The sequence below is a fragment of the Dermacentor andersoni genome, chromosome 5 (genome assembly GCF_023375885.2).
Source record: "Dermacentor andersoni chromosome 5, qqDerAnde1_hic_scaffold, whole genome shotgun sequence".
Taxonomy (NCBI): domain Eukaryota; kingdom Metazoa; phylum Arthropoda; class Arachnida; order Ixodida; family Ixodidae; genus Dermacentor; species Dermacentor andersoni.
The window spans coordinates 54,061,780-54,074,202 of NC_092818.1; positions in this window are offsets into that span (position 1 = coordinate 54,061,780).

The following is a 12,423-nucleotide window of genomic DNA, read 5'->3' on the forward strand; positions in this document are numbered from 1 at the left end:
GAAAAACTTGATCTGTATCTGCCATTGGAATTCAACATCAGTTCCACATTTTATGCATAGGTCACAAACTTGGACAGACGTCTGTGTCCAGTCCAGTTTGAAGGAATGAACTGCACAGCACGCTGCGGGGTGTTGCATCTGGGTCGCAAGCCCCAAGGGTAGCGTTGGCCTGGCGGCCTGGAGCACAGCTGGAAGCATCCGAAGGTCCTGGCACAGGATGAGTCAAATGCTAACAGAACAACTTGTTTATTATAGCATCGCAAAAGAGCGGCCGGTCAGGTCGACTGAAGTGGAGAGACGGGAGAGCACGTTACTCGACGGAAGAAATCGGAGCCTCTCTCGGCGTCCGTGGGCTGCTGCTTTTATACTCTCGGAGTCGAGGGCAAAAAGGAACGGCTCGGGATGAGGCGCACGTGACGGCGGCGCCCGGACACGTTAAGACGAGAAGTGACGCATCCGCCGAGCCGGCGCCGGTCAGACCTCCTCGCTTCACAGTTGGGGAGCTCCTCTCCCCGGCTGCCGCGCTTTGACAAGCGTGGGCACCAACATGCACACACACACACACACACACACACACACACACACACACACACACACACACACACACACACACACACACACACACACACACACACACACACACACACACACACACGAAGACAAGTGGCATTGAAAAATGCCTGGACGCGCTTGGGAGGAAGCGTTGCGGCAGCACTGAACGGGCCGAAATGTCCGCCGCTTTGAACGAAGCCCCGGCGCGTCCGTTGCATCCGCGCCGGCTATACCGCACGTCGGAGGCGAAACGTAACAGGGGCCTGTACTGGTACATTCGGATGACCAGTCGACGGTAGAAAGCGTATCGTGGTAAATGCTTCGTTGAGAGCTACCAGGATTGTTTTCAATGAACCGATGTGCGTTACTTGCAGGATTTTAGCTCCTTGCACTTCTCCCTTCCAAGTTCTTCATTTGTCACAGAACACTCTATACCATGAAATACACCTTTAACTGTGCCCTTGCCATTCGCCTTGCATGTGAGGACTGGGTGCTGTGCTTCAATTATCGAAACCTGCCGTATGCGAATAAGCTTCTCTATTGCTGTAAGGCGGCAGCTGCCAATTGCTATTAGGTTTTGGACAGTCCTCACCTTCACGTAGGTATCTTTCTCTTCCGTAGTTGCCGAGCCGGCTGTGTGCACAACACTAGGCCCAACACAGTCTTGTGGGAGTAATAATACGTACGTACCGTCGGTGACTTTCATCATTACGGTGATGTGCTCTTCAAGACGCCGACTAAAGTCTCTGAAGGTTTGCAGTCTTGGCCGGGGCGTCCTTCGCCCTCTTGCGTTTCCGTCATGCTGGGCGTGTGCCAGCGGGGTTGGCCGCAGCGAGGCAGGCAGCGCACGTGCGCGAGGGCTCCGTCTCGTGCTACTAGGCTTAGCGTGGCGAGGCCAGCGGCTAAGGCACAGAACAGCTCGCCGTTCGATGGGAACGCAGCATGAAGGCCACTTTTCACGTTCCACTCGATCTGAAAGTGTTTACTGATTTCCGGTACTCGGATGAAGAGGTTCCGGTGCAGGAAACTCTGATATTGCTGGATGTTCTCTGGAGCTCGAAGCGAGCACGTCCGGAGGCATCGAGAGCTGGTGGCGCCCCCTATGCTTCACGAGAAATGAGTTTAGTTACTTAGTGGCTCATTATGGTAAGAAATAATGCGCTACGGGAACATTAAATAACAACAAAGTGCGCATTCAGGCCGAGGGCGAATAACTGGCGTTCGCCGAAAAGATTAAAGCGGGAAAATGTGATCGAGAGGAGCGCCCATTAATGTGAGCCGGTCGCGCTTGCTCTATTTGCTTGGATAACAACACTGAAAGCTGGAAATCCAAGAAAATTTATAGAGACATGCACAACTTTTAAAGCTTCTCTTAGCTCGTTGCTCCATTTCGCGCTATAAGGGGCTTCCATCGATGAGAAGGAAGTGTTCTGTCGCGGCGAAGCAAAGCTCGGTTCCTTGGTTCCTGCATGGATTCTCGCCAGATGTTGTTGCCCCACGCGAAACATAGGTGGCGAAACCCAATGTTCGCGCCCGTTGTTGTTCCCTCGACTTCATTCCTTCTTCTTCGTTCCGTTGTAATCGCGCTGTTGTCGCAGGGCTGTGGCCCAGTGACTCGATACATTCGGTGACACCCCGGGAGGCTGCAGGTTTGAACCCTGATGAGAGTTGTCAGCATTCGGAGGGGCGCGCACCGAGCGCATCCTGCAGATTTTCGCCAGAGTTCGAGTCCGTCAGCCACTGGGACGACAGCGCACTACCTCGGCAGAGTCGGTGGTCGAATTCCGAGTGCGCTGTCTCAAGCCGGGCCTGTCTTTCAAACTGAGACTGCTGGCCTGTTGCAACCCAACCCAGCTGATCGACCGGAAGTTGGGTGTCTGCGACGAAAGAAGTGGCAGGCGGGGTTGTACTCACACTGCTAACTTTTTTTCCCAACACTGCGACACATTCATAGAATTATTAATTCCTCCGGTGTTCCTCGTGTGCCTGACGTCCAGACGGGTATCCTAGATTTCAGAAAATTCTGGCAGAATTCATCTGAACAGGACTGCCACCGTCAATGCAGTTACCATTGAAGTGGCGTAGTGCCGTACCTCGTTCAGACAAGGCTGCCTGAACTATGTGACATGGGCTTGGCTCACTCAGCACGGGATAAACAATAAACGTCTTTTTCTCGTTAACCGCACTACACTGATTTGAGGTTTATTGCATATGAAATAAAGCGCTAAAATATAACAAATGTAGCAAGTGGATTTTAATTTATGCTACATATTTTTCTGACAAGCTTTCGAAAATTGCTAAATGAAATATACTGGAGTATCAAGTTCACCACTATTTACAACAGCAATAAAATAATATAAATATTTTGTAAACTGCCCCCAAGAATGTATCTGAATTGGACAAAATTAGCGTATTAGAATTCATACACTGTTCTCAAATGTACCACTAATTTGGTATTAACCCTAGTAACCCTCGTAAACATTGTAAGAGTTTCTGTATCACATTTCTTTGCTTGAGATGCTCTAACAGATGCAGTTACAGAATTGCAATAGCTGTTTTTGGTGTAGAGTTATGGATATGTAAACTTCGGGCTTCAATGTTCTTGAAACTTGTCAATTTTCGGGAACTTCTGTGAAAAATTCCGTCGTAAATAACATTTATATTTCCCAGAGTGACTACAATTGAACATTCTCTTTAAAATGCAAGAAATTTAATTCAAGTCGGTACAGCGGTGGTCTCACGAAAGCATTGTTTTACACGTATTTGAAGAGAAAAATCGGAAAATGAAAGGCAATAAGCACTAAACACTGAAACTGCTTCATCACCGGCTGCTTAAACAATGATTTACACAAACATTGAATCGCGAAAATGGTGCAAGAAAACTACATTTGAAGTAGTTAATCACAAAGCTCACATGACTGACACGTTGAGCAGGTAGGTTGATATGCCTTCTCATACTCTGTATGATGGAAAGAGAAAATTGAACGAAAATATACGAGGGTGAATTAGAAAGTCTTTGTCCAGATTATTTTATTAGCCAAAATAAAGTACGTACATAAAGGAAATTACAAATATACGTACTACAGTTGAAAGTCGATTAAACTAAGTGATGACCACGCTCGAATTATATCGTTAAGTCGGGAAGCTTGCAAAATCGAGGAAGGAATTTTTCGGTCCTCCGAAATCTAAAATTGTGATACAGCGACAAGCAAAAGCTACCGCTGCACCGTATTTATCGCTAATCCAGTCATCTGTCGCTTAATAAACTATGAAATGGCGAACACAACCACCACCGTCCCTACCTAGGCGGCGTGCAGCCTCGTCAAAAAGAAGATAGGGCCCAGATTAGGGCACCGAGATGTTTTTACATGTTCGCTTTAGTGCACACGCTCGAAGAAAAATCTCTCTGTGGCAAAATGAGAAAGAAATCACAGCTTTTTTTTACTCATATATTTCAGAAAAAAATTCGTTAAATCGAGTTAGGCCAAGTAATTTTCTTTAATTTGGATTGATGACAACACTGAACCCAACGGGTACCTGCCGGGAAATGTAAATTTCTTTGTTAGATCGGGAACTTCGTAAAATCGGGTTTTGTTAGATCGAGTTTTAATCTACGTACCTTACGCTTTTTTCCGCATAGTCCCCATACCGGTTCAGACATTTGCCCCAACGCAGCACTAAATTTCAGATGCCCCTGTGTCGCCAGCCAGCGATGCACGCGGCCTCCCCGAACGTGCATTGTCCTGCAAGACTTCAAGGCCTTTTGCGAACTCACAACATCACCACCTCACACTTCTCAAAGAGAGACATATTTCCCCATACTTGGGCTGCATGTCCCTGTGGCTTTCGATGGGCGTTTGTTACTTGCTCCATAGAAAACGAATCACATTTCGTTGCGCGTACGCTGTGGGCGTGCGAAGCACAACCGCCATCTTCAACAACTGGCAGCAGAGCCGTGTTGCGTAACTACCGGCATATAACGCCGGACCGGTCCAAGAAAGGTCCACCGCTGTGAATGGATATGTTGACTTCGCATTTACGGCCGTAATTTGGCTAAAAAAATAGGGGCAAAGACATTCAGATTTGCCCTCGTCGATGACGCATCAAGACTGAGTCAAGTATATTGAAACAGTTATGTTTTATCGCCTCGGAGAAGTGTTAGGAAGATACTCACTAAAAGCTGCGAACAAAATGTTCCGCAACATTATACACTTCATTTATATAAAACATGATTACACGTAGAGTCTAGGAGTGCTAACGTCAGTGCTTGTACGTGCTTCGTATTCTACAAAACGCATTACTACGCCATGCAGGAAGGAAATTTTGTACATCGCGAAGGGGATAAATCACAACCTGTTCATGTAAAATGCTCTTGTCGTTCTCAAACATAGAACATTTTATGATTATCTTTTTAAAATTGTACTACACACAGGTTTTTTTTCTCAAGCATCTATATTAATAGATTGTCTTTTGACCCCATACCCACCCCAACCAACAGTGATACATTCACTAGCTTCTGGCCCATTCACTTCCATGTGGGTGAGCTCACTTATTTCAGGGAAAAGCGGGCAAGCTAAAATAAAGCAATAGTGGTCTTGACCGTGGAAAAGGGCTGCTGCTGCTTTAAACAAATTCAGGGCCTAAGGAATCGCTGAAGCCTGCTGTCTTTCTTTTTGCTATGGTGTTCAAGCATCGATGAAATCGGCCTATATATTGGGCGCTCGTGCTCCACCATTTCGTTGGAATGCAGTGTTACGCGAAATCACCCGAGTGGTAAGTAGGCCTACTGCATTAGAGTAAAACGGCGTCCATTGACGTATTTGCGAGGTGAGATAAAAGAAGAGTGGCGCCAGAAAATGCTATGAAATCACGCGGCGATATCCCTTATAAATCGAACCACATGTTTGTTGTTTTCAGTCAGTTCGTGCGCGTGTCATGCATCAAATCCAGGCCACGGCGGCCGCATTTCGATGGGGGGCGAAATGTAAAAAACACCAACGTCGTTAGATTTAGATATACACTAAAGAACCCCAGATGGTCAAAATTAATCCGGTGTGCCCCACTACGGTGTGACTCATAATGAGATCGTGCTTTTGGCACGTAAGACCCCATAATTCATTTTTTTTTTTCGCCTTTTGCCGCGTTCTCTAGCTACGCCAGCGCGTGCAAGGGGCTTCGCGCGGGCGATATTTGCGCTCAGGACCGAGCAACCTTACTCGGAATTCTAGCTTCGAAATTAATTTAGAGGGATCCAGCTTTCCACATAATTTGTCATTATTCGAAAGTTCGTCTCTTGCTACTTCAGCAATTCGTTGACTTAACGAAGTTAGGAAATGGGGAAGGCTGAACACAGCAATTCCAACTGAAAATGGTACAAGATGCGCGTTCAAATCGCAATATGCATATCGTTCCACGATGCATGTAGGCAGCATGCATACACTGTATGGAATACAAGTGAAAAAAATCAGGAATGTTCACTTTGTGACCATTTATGTAAATAGTTGTCACAAAAATATTTTCTTTTGAATTTGCACTTTGACGAGTGAAAAGATCAAAAGTGCGTCAAAAAGGGAGACCATCCTTGGTAATTAAACACAGCCTTTTGGCCACGAGCTTGGAAAAAATGTTTTTTTTTTCTTTTTGCGGGGTGCAGTGTGATTGTCATATCTTTGCAAGGGTTTCTCTGACAGCATGAAAAAATTTGCGATGAGCAACAGGATGAAACAAAAGTGCAAAACAGCATTTTTACCTGAAGAAGCTATTTCATAAAGGTGAAGCCAACAATTCAGTATTCGAGCAAAAAAAAAAAAGAAATTTAAAGTTAGAAATAAAACAGTATGAACTTACCCACCTCACACTGGCATTGGCAGAAGCAGCTTTGCTTTCATAACTCCTATCAATCATTGATATCGGACCATTTGTGTCAGTTCCCGTAATGCGTTTGATTCTTGCTTCTGGCGCATTTTAATGTTGACTTCTGTTACAGACTCAAAATGAGCCTGCACAAGCCATAGCCGGAGCTTCAAAGGTCAATTTTTTTTTCTGGGGCAATTCATCGTGATAAATAACGCGATAAAATACAACGAGTCGAAGTGAATGCGTTGGAAGGAGTGAAATATAGTTATTCGTGATACAACCGCAAGAATTTCACGCTATGGCCAATTGATACACAGTTTCTCCAATTGCAGACATGATAAACCAAAGAGCTGACATAATTTCAATATTTAGCGAAGATGTTCAGATTGAAGACACATTCCTTGGTGGCCATAGATGCATTACGCATGAGCAGTTGTATGTCGAAACAAGTAACATATTAAATGAAGATGCAAGTGAACAAGCGTTCATATTAAGTTCTTGCGATTAGTTCGCGTCCTCTGGTAATGAATTAGTGGCTGTTGACATGCAGGGGGATGTAGCCTATCAGTCATAGTTTCAGTAGAAAAGGTGGCACATGAAAACCTTGACAGCATTATCCAAATATTAAACGCCATTAGTCACATTTGCCAAGTACACGCATACTTCTTGCAATGCCATCAGTCGTTTCATTATGTCAATTGAGCACTGGGAACTGTTATCACCATTGGAAAAGAGCCCTTGTGCACTGCTTAAAAGGATGCAATGACTGTATTGCCAAGCATTCTTGGTGAAGTTTAATGTTTATGACTTTCCACTTTTCAAAATCAGTGGAAGCGTGTTTTGGTGCATACTTGCTGAGCTGTATCACTCACAACATCGTAGAGAGGATAGAGTGCACTACGTCGCTCTAAACCACTGCAGGTTGAATTCATTAATCAATTTTTAGCTGAACGTGCAGATATTTTGAGGGAAGGAATAGCATATAAAGATGATGTACCGTTAAAAGCGTTCATATGTGATGCCCCAGTCAGAGCTTTCATAAAGCAGTTAAAGGGTACAACGAAAGATCAGGTTGTGAGACATGTACAACTCAGCAAACTCACTACGGGCGGTTGAATATTCCAGACACCACGGCAGCTTTCCGTCCTGACTGCCTTTGCTGAGCAAATTGATGATTACCACCACGAAAACCATCAACCTCTTTCCGCCATTGTAAAAGGCATGGCTACATCGTTTCGTGTTGAATATATGCACCCTGCATTCCAAGAGGTAACAACGAAGCGGTTGCATACCTGGCTGAAGGAGGACCTTTCTGTGAGAATGCGGCCTGCCAATCTAAAAAGATTATTCAGCATCCTCTGTGGAATAATACCCTCACGGACAGGCTTTCACAGAACGTGTCGAGGTGCCGGCCAAGTTGTTGTTTTGTCAGGATGTCAAGGGAAACTAGGGCTATCTTGCTCAAAGCGCAAAGGTGTATGCAAAAAATTTGGCAGCTTCGATTGAAGGGCAAAGCATTGAAAGCGACATCAAGTTCCTTCCAAGTTCCTCAGAGGCATATACGAAAGTGTGTATCACTCATTCCTCCAAGCTAAAGTTGTAAATAGGATCCGCTTGCCAAGAGAGAGAGAGAGAGAGAAAATAATGCAGAGAAAGGCAGGGAGGTTAACCAGAGATAGTTCCGGTTGGCTACCCTGCGCAGGGGGAAGGGTTAAGGGGGATAGAAAGAGAAGCAGAGTGGAGTTTGCCAAAAGTTTCAAGCGATCAAAGTGGTGATGGGGGCCTCCCGTCTTGTGCTGAACTCAAACGTGATAACCGGCCTCCCACTCGAAGATGGCGCCTAGAAAGGGGCGTAGGTCTGCGATTCCAAGTGTGGGCTTTAGTGGTCGACATTCGGAAAAACAGGGGAGCTCTGCGGAAAAGCCTTGTTTTTAGACATGTATACTGTTGGGCAAATGAGATTTCTGTTGCCATCATATGTCCAGTTTGTTCAGTCTTGCGTCGGCAGCAATCTATAAATTTAAACACCTCTGCAGTGACCCTGAGTAGGTACTGGTATCTTCTGAAGTGTTAAACATCGGTGATAGGATTTGAGACATGGGTTACAAATACCACATGAAGTGCTATTACTTTACTTTTAATGGCCTTTCGAATGTTTGGGTCTTGGGACTCTAAAACCACTTAGACGCTGCCCAACCTAGCCGGTCAGGACTATGCTACCATTTGGAACTGCACAGCAGTTGCTCCAGCGTCATACCATACGTGAGCAAATTAGACGCGTTGTCCAGTTCGGGGCAGTATTATTCTAAACCTTGATGGATCCGTTATGCATCTCATTCCTGTGAGTCTTATAACAACGAAATGCTTCGATTTCGTGACGTCACCTTTTATCTAAGACAATATGATCATGAAGTCGTTCCACGTAGTGTAGTCAATTTGGAACTTACGAGGCCTCTTCTCACATAGGTCAGCAGTCTTAAGCTTATCTAGGTGCTGAAAGCCTCCGAGCGCGGCAATGCCGTCGCCTTTAAGAGGGGCCAAACGTGACATCGCAAAGAGTAAAGTCGGCTTTTCAGTCCTTTCGTTACAACGTAAATCAAATCGCTGCTCCGTATGCAGCTGGACTAGCGTCACAAAAGGCACATACTTGAAGCACGCTGGGCATTCTACCTCCGTCAGATGGATAACGAAGAACTGCTACTATTACTGCTTGCAGTTGCAGTAGCTGGTGAACAAAATTTCGCCATTTCTTCTACAGATAGTCGGGTAGAATTTCGTCTAAGCTGATTGTGCGTGTTCACAATTTCTAGAAAAATATCCGTATGGCGATGGTAGGGGTCCTGCGAATAGTACCAATGGAAGCTGAGATGGTACTCTCACCTTACTATGTCTTGAATTAGAGAGCGTGGAGAAGAGTGCTTAAAGGACCCTAGAGAACGAGATGTCGAAACTGCACTCTTGGAAAGCCAGTCCACGCATGGCCGCCCTGGGAAGCCTGCCTTGTCCGTACTCCACAATTACTCGACATGCGGCTCAAAGAGAAGTGTGCATTGTGTTCATCGAGTCAACTCGTAAGACAGTCACAGCAGTCTAAATAGTGTGTTACAGCACAAGTACACTAGTTTACATAAATGGTGGAGATATGGCAGGATAAAATCTGTATAACTTTAACTAGACTTCTCCCACCTCCCTGGGAACACCTGGGAACAACAACATAGTTATTAAACATACTTGTGGCAAGAAGAATATATATATATACAGCAAGAGCACAAATGTCACAACCTGAAACGATGAGAAAGCATAGTTTGTAAATAGGCGTGCACGTCCATGTTGCACCCTGCTGGATGCCACCGGGATCACAGACTTCTTAAAAACAATATGGCTTTTTGTCTGTGCTCCTGACGTCTCGGAATGATGCTGAATAAACTGAATTGAATTGAAAGAGAGCGAGAGATAGCGATTATTATTCGTGAAAAGAAGAGATAAATGGAGTGACACTACTGTATCTCACTTGAGGACACCTCAGCAGCACTGAGCAGGTAGGAGAAGAGCTGAATAAAAGGAAAATAGAGAACAGAAGATGGGCAACGGGATGCTGCGAGAGCAACCAACGAAGTCCCGGAGCGAGGGTAACGCACGAACTTTACAAGCACACTAGTGTTCCTGCTGTGCGGCTACGTGTATGGTCAGCGCTGCGCGGTAAGCAGACAACTAACGGTATCTAGTATTTCAGCGGACGCTGAATGACGCCGACAGTTTCTCGTCGGGTTCATCACGTGCACCATCCAGATGAAGCACCTACAGGCAACACAAGTTCTAGGTGGTGCTGCTACAAGAACACTGGCGGTGCTCATCGCACGAGCGTTGTGAGGCTGGTAGCTGCTGGCACCACTGGGCCATGCGGACAACCACGCGTAGGCACGGCCGGGCTGGAGGAGGAGACGCGTGCTAAAGCACCCCCCTCCCTTTTTTGCGAGTTTGATCACGTGACCTCCAACATGGTAGCGTGAGGGGACGACACACACCAAGCCACCATCCTTTTCGGCTAACACTCGCACGTTTCCTCTCGCACCCACAGCATAACGCGTGTGTTTGGACATGACAACGCTGACGGCGACGCCGAAAATTGGCCTGGAATGTCCCTATAATTGCTATCCCAATAAAAAGTCAGTGAAATGCCAGTGCATTTTTACCACTAATACTGACGGCGCATATCTCGCAGCTGGTATCATTGCAGAATTTCTCAACGGGTACGAAAATTTCCACCACATTTCCTTCTCCTAGCGCTACCTTTCATGTCTGTATACTTCGTACAGGCATCCGTACTTGGCGCTTTCGCTCAGCGGCTGTGCCGTTCTGATGATTGCGATGGTCGCGCACAAAGTCGCGGATTCGATAACCGGGCGTGGCAGCTCTCATTGCTATCAGTGTGGCATGCAAAAACAGTAATGCGTACGAAGCTTTGGTTGCGTTTTGCGAAAACCCTGACACTCGCTTTTCACACTGAGCTCTATACGGCGTCTCTCATACGTGAGGTATAGCGCAAACGGGTGCGCAGGACAACACAGGAGACGAGGACACCGCGCTGTGTCTTCGTCTCCTCTGTCATCCTATGTGCCTGTTTGCACTATACCTCAGTCTACGCAGTACCAAGTAGCCCACCAGTCCGTTCCTTTGTCTCTCGCAGCCCCATTGTTACTCTGAGACTCAAAATCTGTCAATCAGTCAAGTAATGCCCTCGGCTTATATATTTTATTACTATTTACCATATTCTGCGATCACATCGGACCAAGCAGGTGGGATATTATACATAGCTATACAAAAATAGGAGCACCTATGTTTACAAGTTGTAATTCAATTAATTCGGAAGTGCACATGATAAGGTAAAAGATATTGCAGCGAAAAGGTTTTTACGAACATCAATGTAAGCGTGAACTTACGTTAGTTAAAAAAAGAAAACCAGCTAAGCAACCACAAAAAGAATTTAAGAAAAGTAAACAATACACAACAAGTTGTGCGCTCGTACTAGACTACGTGGAATTGCAGAAATACTTCCAAAAATTTCCCCGGCGACTACGATACTGTCTAACGCGAAATTGGAGCGCAGCTCTGTACGCGAAAGAAGTATCCGTGTTAATATTTTGTATTATGAATATACATGTACAGAGTTCATATTAGGAAGAGAACGCTGTGGGTAGCGTGGCTGGCGGGACAATCTGTCTCGTGCGACACACTGCAAACGGAGCGAAGCTTGGCCCAACTGGCTCATTAATCGGGAGATCGCGAGAGGCAGCGCGTGGGTGACGCGTGGGAGCGATTCACAGCAGCCGCCGCAGACAGACCTCCGCTCATGCAGTGCTTTGTTTTCATATATGGCATCGGTGAACGCGCTCCCCGCATGCCTTATCGATGGAGTCGTCGGTACCGCGATGGCTCCATCGTACCGCGCAAGTTCGTCTTGCGTTGCAGTACGCTTTCCCCCTCGCGCTTTGTTCGCTATCGCCGTCTTTCATCCCTCGCTGTGCTCCGCGTTCGCTCTTTCATCCTTCGCTGCGCTCGTTCGTTTGGTTACGCCTAGGGACGCCTCCTACACCGAGGGACGCCAACGCTCAGTGCAGGAACGGGGCCTGAGGAAAATGTGCCATCTCGTTCGTGAGCGCCAGGACTGTATCTAGGATTTCTTAAATGTGAGAAGGAGGTGTCCCCCTGTATAAACGTTTGTTTCAAGCTGAAGTTTTCTTGCTTGCTTACTTGCTCCCTATATAATGGCACGTGTCTATTACGTGGGACTGGACAAAAAGCCGGCGGCTAACTCTTTCCCTACCACGGGGAAGATAAGTGTTCCTTGTAGGTTACGCCAGAATTTTTTTCTGAAGGAACTACTGGACTGAATGTTTTATGTAATAGATAAACAAAACCCATAAGGAATACACTTCTCACGCGTAAAAGTTTTGTTAACGAGATGTATGTCATAACAAAGATAAATTGCCAGAATCAAGATTGTGGGATAAAATT